General features: G+C 39.3%; 1 pseudogene; it reads right to left on the bottom strand.

Annotated features, from left to right (window-relative positions):
• Positions 1 to 8,191: 8,191 nt before the first annotated feature.
• Positions 8,192 to 8,536, bottom strand: LOC114617833 (annotated as a pseudogene).
• Positions 8,537 to 8,995: the final 459 nt, after the last annotated feature.

The following is an 8,995-nucleotide window of genomic DNA, read 5'->3' as shown; positions in this document are numbered from 1 at the left end:
AATTAATCAAATATTTGAAGTGATTATATTGGCAAAGGATTATGATCCAGAATAATAGGCTGCTATATTCAGGTCTCTCACACAGCTAAACTAATGACATCTGTTATTGCAGAACACCTCCCACAGAACGATAGCTGGACTTCGCTCTCTCTCTAGCACTTGAGTTTTGAGAAAGGAGACCTGCAACCACGTGTTAGACTGATCCAAAAGAAACACTGTCCACACATAGACTGTACCTAAGTAGGACCATTGGGGAAAGGTTTGCCTAGGATAACTAGAACTGGAAGCAGACAATGAACAATAATTAAAAAGGAAATGGAAGGTCACAGTGATGTGGAACATTGGGTATGGAAGAGCTTAGGGTTATAAGCAGGAAGTGAGCTACAAGATCACTTCCATTAGATCAGGGAAGAACTTGGATCAACAGAGTAACTAAGTGGAATAGAAAGAGGGTAGTCATCTTGCTTTTCAGCTAAAAAAAATCTGAGAGCTCAAAGAAGCCATTCAGAAAGAGACATTCACCTCTATTGAGTGTATTGGTTCCTTTTGTGGCTCTGTGACAACAAGACCAATTACAGGAGAAACATTATCTGCTTTGTTTCATAGGGCTCATCTCATCACAGTGCAGAAGATGTGGAGAAGCAGTTCTATCTATACCCTGGTGGGCCAGGATGCAGAATGTGAGGAATGTGTGAGCTTGGCTTGCTTTCCCCCTTTTCCTTTCATTGCATCCTTAGTGTAGGTCCTCCTCTTTCAGTGAGTGCTCTCTGGAACAGTCATCACAACCACACTTATTAATCCTCTATGTATTTCTTATTGCAATCAATTTGCTAAAATTAACCATCACAGCATATATAAAATAATAAAAGCCAAAAAGAAGTAATCTATTAATAGATTCATAACATACCAAATAGCTTCTTTGATTAAGTTTTTCCCAACCCAGTTATCCCAACTTATAGTCTATGTGTTGTATATGTGAATTCCATTTGTACAATAGTAGTTGAAGTGAGATTCAATTTTTATTTTGATTTTACTTTGTTTCTACAGTCAACTTTATTCATTCATTCATCCATTCATTTATTCATTCCACATCCCGATCTCTGTTCCCCCTCCTCATCCTCCCCTCACACAATCCCTTCCCCTACTCCCTTCTCTTCATATCTGAGAGGGTGGGGGTCCCTCCTGGGTATTCCCTGACCTGGGCACATCATGTCTCTACAGGGCTGGGTGCATCCTCTCCTACTGAGGCCAGACAAGGCAGCCCAATTAGGGGAACAGACTCCACAGATAGGTAACAGCTTTAGGAGCAGGTCCTGCACCAGTTGCTGGGGGACCCACGTGATGACTGAGCTGTATGTATGCTGTTACGTCTGTGCTAGGGAGCATTGGACCAGCCCTTGAAGGGAGAGTCAATTTTATAATATAAGAGAATAATATATAGTGGAGAACAGGTCTTCACATGTAAATAGTCATATGGGAAAACTTCTGAACCTTTGTGTTAATTAATCCTTCTTTAGAAAAGTAGGTTAGTGCTTTACAAAGGCCTTGTGCAGATGTCAATATGTTAAGGCTACAGAGCACACCGTGTTTGTTCTTTTCACTGCTGTTACTATAACTTTACCATGGAGGCAACTAAACAGTGTGCAAACATTCCTGGGCACACTCTTCTGTGGGTTGTGTTAAGAAGGAACAAACACTTCAGTACTCTACAGTTAATCCAGCTACCCACTCATTTATCAGTCATGGAGATTATACATAGCATTTATTTGGTAATTATGTGATGATACAAGAACTCCCCTCTGATTCTCAAAATTTTCAAGAGAAAAAAGTGGTTAGCTAGGGACAAAAGGAAAATGAAGAAAACTTAAAGCCATTCATCACTCGATACATATATAAGATAATTTCTACCAAGTCATATATTTTCAGAAAGGTTATAATTTTACAAGATGACATGACAGATGCTATTATTGGGGATGCTGTAAGTAAAACATCAATTTTAAGTTTATAAAAGCAACTTTATGTCAACACATTAAACATGACACCCCAAATATGAGAATCTTTAGTGATAAGGAAAAACTAAACAGTCACATCAGCTGTGCTAAACTGTCAAGTATACTTTAAGGCAAAGATAGCATATTTAGCAACCAGGATCAAGTGTTAACTTTATTTCACTGTTGAGCCAAGGTAATACTTTCTGTTACCTGCTGCATAACCAGGGCAAAACACTTTTGGATGAATTAGCATAAAACATGTCTTGTGATGTTCTGTAATATAGTTTTTAGATATAACTTCACAGTTAATTTAAAAAATACATGTGATATTCATGTAGTAAAACTCTAGTATCCTTAATGTTAGGGTTTTCATATTTATATGTTTAGTGGATTCTAATAGTTAAGATCTCACTGCAGAATCCTCATATGCTGAGCTCAGTTGGTCTTAAATATAATGTACTAGGTTATCGGAGAAAATGTACCCTGTTGCTGGTTCTTTTCTCTATCTATTCTCCCCAACCTCCTTTCTAAAACACTTCATAGTTCTTCTTCAGGTTTAGATGGCATTGCCTTTATAACCATACACCAATCAGAACAGGGGACAGATGGATGTGAATAAGTTAAGTTCACCAGAACCAATGAGGCTGTGCTCTAAGGTCTCAGTCATGGGAAGCAGACTCACTCTTCCACATGGAAGGATGTGGGCTAGAGTCCTTGTAGTATCAGAGAAAGCTTGCTGGAGATGAGCTACCTGTTAGGAAACAATGCCAAGAAACGAGGCATTTCATTTATATTGAGTGAATCTTCAGATTCTGAGACAATAACTTATCTCTGGATTACTCATATATGTAAAGCAAAACTTTCTTTGTAGGTTTACTGTAGTTTTAATTGGGCTTTTCATTATTTGTAAACAAAGCTTTCCTGGAAGATATACTGATAGGCTTGCAATGCTGCTTTTACATGACTCCGTTCCATGAGGTGGGTGGAAGAGTTACTCAGATGTCCTGTTCTTACATGCATTCTTAGTTCTTTCCTGTTCTTACATGCATTCTTAGTTCTTTCATGGATCCACTATGCATAAAAAATGAAAGGCCAAAGGAATTGATCCCAAATTTTGGTGTTAGAGGAAGTAGGTTTCAGTCTTCTCTCTGATATTGATTAAATGAATTCTGTAATGCATCCAACTTGTGTCTTTGCCTATAAAATGAAGAGGTGAGTCCCAATTAATCTGTCTATTTTTCTGTCTGTCTGTCTGTCTGTCTGTCTGTCTGTCTGTCTGTCTGTCTATTGACTCCCCTCCTCAAATCATCTAAGGACATTTTTTTCTAAATGAAACTTTGTGTAATGTCCCTAAATAAAACATGTAATTGCAATATATTGGAGGATATTGGTTTTCTAATTGTATATCCTCAGTATAGCCAGACAGCTAGCCAAGTACATGTGCTCAACAAGATGGTGCTAAATAATCAAATAAAAACCAGGGATTCTCTGTTGCATTCCCACCATATAGTCTGGACATTCTTTCCACTATTTGCTTGGGCTTCCATTCTTTTTAGCTATTTCTGAGGTTTCACTAAAGAAGTCCTGGTTAATAGAATTCAATAACTAAATAATATCTTAGGCCCTTCAGTTCTAATACTTTGTAATGACAATTCTGGAACTTTGCTTTATTTAAAAAACAGAAATATTATAGGAATATGTTTTCACTTTAATCCTAGGTGTGGGGATATGGGGTTGCTTGGGACGGTCTGCAACAGCTGACTATGATTTACTTTGTGCCCTAGCAGAGGTGTGGTTTTGCCAGCTGCAGATAGTTTCTGTGATTGTGCAACATTTGGGATTCTGGAAACTTTTCAGAGGGTATACAAATGCTAGCACTCTGATAGGTGTGGTTGGTGGTTGTTCAGGGGGGCTGGTTGTTGTAGCTATAAAATGTTAATCTTCTCTGAGCTCCCAGTGGGTGCGCAGAGGGCTCTGTGTCAGCCCAAGAGCTCTGGATTCATGAATGAAAGACACACACCCACTCCCCATCCCCCACCCCCTTTATATTTAATAAGCCTTAACTTCGTGGTTAGAGGAAAACTCCTTACTTCAGGGCTAGGAGTCAGTAGGAAGAGGTAATGATTCACAATCTCCTTCAATAATATGCCCCAGTGACCTAGACATCTCCCATTAAGTACCACCACTTAGTGTTCACATCTTATCTTTCTATACTTCCACAGACTAATTGTGAGATGTACAAAGTATTTCAGTAGTTAATCATATTTAAAGCAGGCTGTGCTCAGGAACTGCGGTAGTCTAGATAGAAGAACTGAGGAGGAGTGTTCTCCTGATACTTCCATGACTGTAAACGAGATTCTCCTGAAATCTTGTGTTTTTAGTTCTACCCTAGTGCTTTGGGTTTCACTTTCATAGAATCTGATTTTAAAATAAAACCTATGTGTTCACAGTGGGTACTATGATTTGCTAAATAACAACTGATGGAAATAATTTAGTTCTTGTAAAAGGACTTATTTAGAACATGCTAAGACCCAGACATGGGGCAGATGCTTTTATCCCAGCATCAGGGAGGCAGAGGCAGGCATAAAACTGCTAGGACTATGTAAAGAGACCCTATCTATAAATAAATAAATAAACAAACAAATAAGAGAAAAGAAAAGAAAAGAAGAGAAAAGAAAAACATACTCAAAAGAGATTAGGATCTGGGTAATGGCATATTTTCGTCATGTAGCCAATTATGAGGGAGTACTTTCCTAAGACTGAGCTTATCATAAGTAGGGAGTACATTTTTCTGTAGGCTTCCAGGAGGCAGAATAATTTCACAATGATGACCTAGAGCTATATGGAGGTAGTATTTTATTATTCTTCCCAAGATAATTTTGTGTGTGTCCAAATATGTGTGTATGTATTTGTTTGTGACACAAGCCATCTAGGAAAAGTTATGGCAAGCAATTGAGTTTCTGAGGTGGCCCATCCCTTTTCATGGCTGTGATGGGTGCACTCTGGAGAGGCACGGCCCCAGATACTTCATCCCAGGATTGCTTCTCACTGCTGATATGTCTTTCCTGCTATTATTACATAGACTAATGACTTCTGGAGATTAGTCTAACCTATTGGGCAAATTTCCTGCAGATCACCATGAAGATAAACTTTCATGTGTTAATGCTGTTTTGATGAATTAATGACTTCATAGCATTCCTGATTTGGTTCAAATAATTTTAGGAAGAAAGTTTAAAGAGATGGTTTTATTTGTTTTGCCAGAAAGATGTAATAAGTTAGAATCAAGAATAGAATGTGCCTCCTCTACATAGAATAGTAAGTAAAGGTTACATAATAAGGAATAAAATGAGCTTTCATAATTGCACTAGAAGAGTGCTTGAGATATATTTGTGATCAAGGGAACACATTAATTCTAGGTCAGGCCCAAGGATGAGGCCACAGATGTGTACTATGATAAAACAAGGGCATGTGAAACTGTTGCTTTCAACTTATAATGAGCTTATAGGATGAAACACTGCTTTGAACTTACTGTTAACAACCTTCTGTGACTACCCTTTTGTGTAACATTTCATCTAAGAAGTAATTTTATAAAGAAATTTTGTCTAAGAAGGTATAAATTGCCAGAGGAAAGAAATAAAGTGTTGCTTTGGGGGCTCTGCTCCATCCACCAAATGTGTATATGTATGTACATACATGTATGTTTAGGTATATGTGCATGTATGTAAGTATACCTGAACATTTGTGGAACTGATGAAACAGGTGGTTGGGCCCAGCCAACACATGTACCTGGGTGTCTAGATGTGTGCTTGACTTTCTCCTTTCTTCCTTTTCTTTCCTCTCTGGGTCATGAAAAAGGTTAACAAATTCTGAACCTCTTTGTCTGGTCAGTAAGGGGCCTTTGAGTCAAAGAGAAAAGTGCTCTGATAACTAAGCGGGTTTTTTTGTTTTGTTTTGTTTTGTTTTTGTCTTTATCCCTTGCTGCTATCTGCAGGCATTAAATTGCCAGAAGCAAGCAGCCAGCAGGTTTTGGCCACAGAATAGCAAAGAGTTAAAGAGGTCAAAAATTGGCAAAAGTAAGGAGCTTCTGGTCACACAACGTCTGTAGAAATTGCAAAGGGTAAAGCAGCCTTGGCCATAATTTCAGACTCTATAACCCCTTTTGTACTGCCTGCCTCAGTTCCTGGATGCTGTGGTTGGCCCCTGGCGTGCACGCGTGTGTACGTGTGTGTACGTGTGTGTGTGTGTGTGTGTGTATGTGTATGCACTTGCAGAATAGCTTGTGTTTGGAAGACAGGTCTGAAGAAAATAAAGACTTAAGCCTCTTGGGAGAAATAATTGCATAGAAGCTATGTAGAAAGGAAGTGCTTGAAGCACTGGATGGTAGAGAACTGTAAAAATTTGCCAAGCAAGCCCGCAAAACATACCATTTCTTCTTTTCTCTTCTCGTCTTCCTTTTCTTTCTGTTATTTTTCCTTTTTTTTTTTTTTTTTTTTTAAGACAGAGCTGGCTGTCCTGGAACTCACTACATGGACCCGTCTGGCCTGGACCTCACAGAGATCTGCTTGCTGCTGCCTCCCATGTCCTAGAATTTATGGTGTGTGCCACTATGGCCAGCTTTAAAACATACCATTTTGATCATAATTTTATTTTTATCTGTGGTAAAAATTAATGTATGTGACTTTGAAATTAAATAAAGAAACAAACAATAAAACCTAGTCTGTCTGCTTGACTTGAAGGTTGGGAATCAGTGTTATAGGTTAGGTGATTTTCAGTGACCTTCCTATTATATCTATTTTTAGTATTTAAATTTACCTGGAAACAGCAAATCAATCATCAGACAGAACTGAAAACACGTAGAAAGTGCTGTTAGGAGATCTTTGAAAGCTGCTTCATGTTTTTCCAGACCTCAGCTCAGCTGATATTTCCTTCTGAGAGAGCTTCTGTGATGTCGTGTTTGATAATCAGAAGACATCCAAAGTCGTCCCTGTCACATCATTTATTGTTCCCAACAGTGAATTCTCCTGTCATCAGTGGCAGACGCACAGAGGCTGGGTTTTTCATTATTTTTTTCTCAGTCAGGGTGGCCAAGCTCCATGTTTTGACATCCTAGATCATTATAAAATGTTAGTTATAGCTTTGTTTTCTTTCCCTAGCCCTGTAACAAGACATTAGTACAAAATCTTTTATCATCAGGCTGATTATTAGAACTAATCACTACATTTTTTTTCACAAATGCATCGTTTTAAATAGCAGTTCTAATGTGCAATCTCTCAAACCAAATCAGGAAAGGGCACCATGAATGGGTGGCAAAAATTCATGATGTTTTGGTTTCAAATACTTTCCACTATTCTAGTTATATTTTCCATTTATTAAAGGAAACCTTTTCAAGTTTCAGTTCTAGGAGAGATTAAACACATTCAATCTAATTATGCAACCTGCTGGCAAGTGTGATCTAAATGGGAAACACGTTGCTGGTTGTAATTCACAGTTGCCACTGGAAACAGAGACAAGTGTGGAAAATTGCAAAGCCAAGACTGAACCCTGGCATTGTCCTGTCTCTGGGAAGGCACTTTCTAGGCCTGTTCTTTCTTTCCTGTCCTCTTTGTATTCATGGTGTGTGTATGTGTGCACTGCAGTTTCTGCAATGAGTTAGAACTAGAAATGAATTGTATCAAGGTGAAAATACATTAAAAGATGAAGGAAAGCTTTAAAAGTGACACAAAATCTGTGGACAAAATACAGCATGTAGTGGAATCTGAGGTATCTTCTGTAGATAAAACATAAGTCACCTGATATTAGCAAACACTGGGTGTCACAGCATTAAAACAAACAAACAAACAAACAAACAAACAAACAAACTCAACTTCCAACTTCCTGGGAAGCCCCTCAGGTTAACTCACCTTTCAAATTGAACTGTAGTTTCTGTCCTGCTTGTCTCCACCAAAGGTAGCAAGTTATATTTAGGTGAGGAATCAGTGCTCAGTCTCTGTTGGAAACAAGGGGTTAAATTATTTGTATTCATTTTAGGTTACAAGATACAACTATTTTTTTCTTAATTCCTTTCTTTTTTTTCTCCCTCCCTCCCTCCCTCCCTCCCTCCTTTCTTTCTTTCTTTCTTTCCATCTGACAGCCAAATCTTTTTTCTTTTTCAATTTTATTTTATTGGAGGAATGGGTCTCTAAGGGGTAGGCCTGGGGCCCTCACTGCACAGCTTGTTCATTGGCACTGCCTTCAGAATCCTGTTCTTCATCACATCTGGAAGCTTCGGAGCGCTGGAGAGGGTTCGATGGACAGACCTTGAAGGTGTCCTCTGCCCAGAAGGCCAGGCCCACTGTGGCTGGGGGCTGCGGCCATGCTGTCTGACTAGTGAAGCCACACTCGCCCAGAGGTTTTCCATCATCAAGGAGCTGGTACAGCCGCTGCTCCTCTGGCGGCAACTTGAGGATGCCCTAGACGACGTACTTCAGTTAGAACCCGGTGCTTGGCTATTTGGTGTCTGTAAAGATGGTGGTCTTGTGGCACTGGATCATGAGAAACACATCCATCCCTGAGTGATGGCGCATGCCTGTAGTCCCAGCTACTCTGGAGGTTGAGACAGGAGGATCCTTTGAATTCAAGAGTTCTGGCCTGTAGTGGCTATGCCGATCGGGTGTCAGCACTAAGCTTGATATCAGTTGTTTCCAACAGAGACTTCTCATCAGTATGGTGAGCCGGGGACCACCAGGTTGCCTAAGGAGGGGTGAACCATCCCAGGTCAGAAAACCTTTCTTTCTAAAAATAAATTTACGGATTATTTTGAACTATAGACTGGGTTTATGGGACAATTCTAAAACACTTTGAATATGAGGGGCAGATGGGAGGGTGTGGAGTTAGTGTGTGAAACATCAAAACACACAAAATAGCTTTGGTGAAGTAAAAGCACTTAGCCTTAAACAAAGCCAGAGTGCTTTGTCACTTTTTTGGTATCTGCAAGTTTTCTGACTGGAGTCTTTACAGCAGATGGA

Source organism: Grammomys surdaster, unplaced genomic scaffold (assembly GCF_004785775.1).
Source record: "Grammomys surdaster isolate TR1022 unplaced genomic scaffold, NIH_TR_1.0 139, whole genome shotgun sequence".
Taxonomy (NCBI): domain Eukaryota; kingdom Metazoa; phylum Chordata; class Mammalia; order Rodentia; family Muridae; genus Grammomys; species Grammomys surdaster.
The sequence above is the reverse complement of the archived record's forward strand: the minus strand, read 5'-3'. Positions and strand labels throughout refer to the sequence as shown.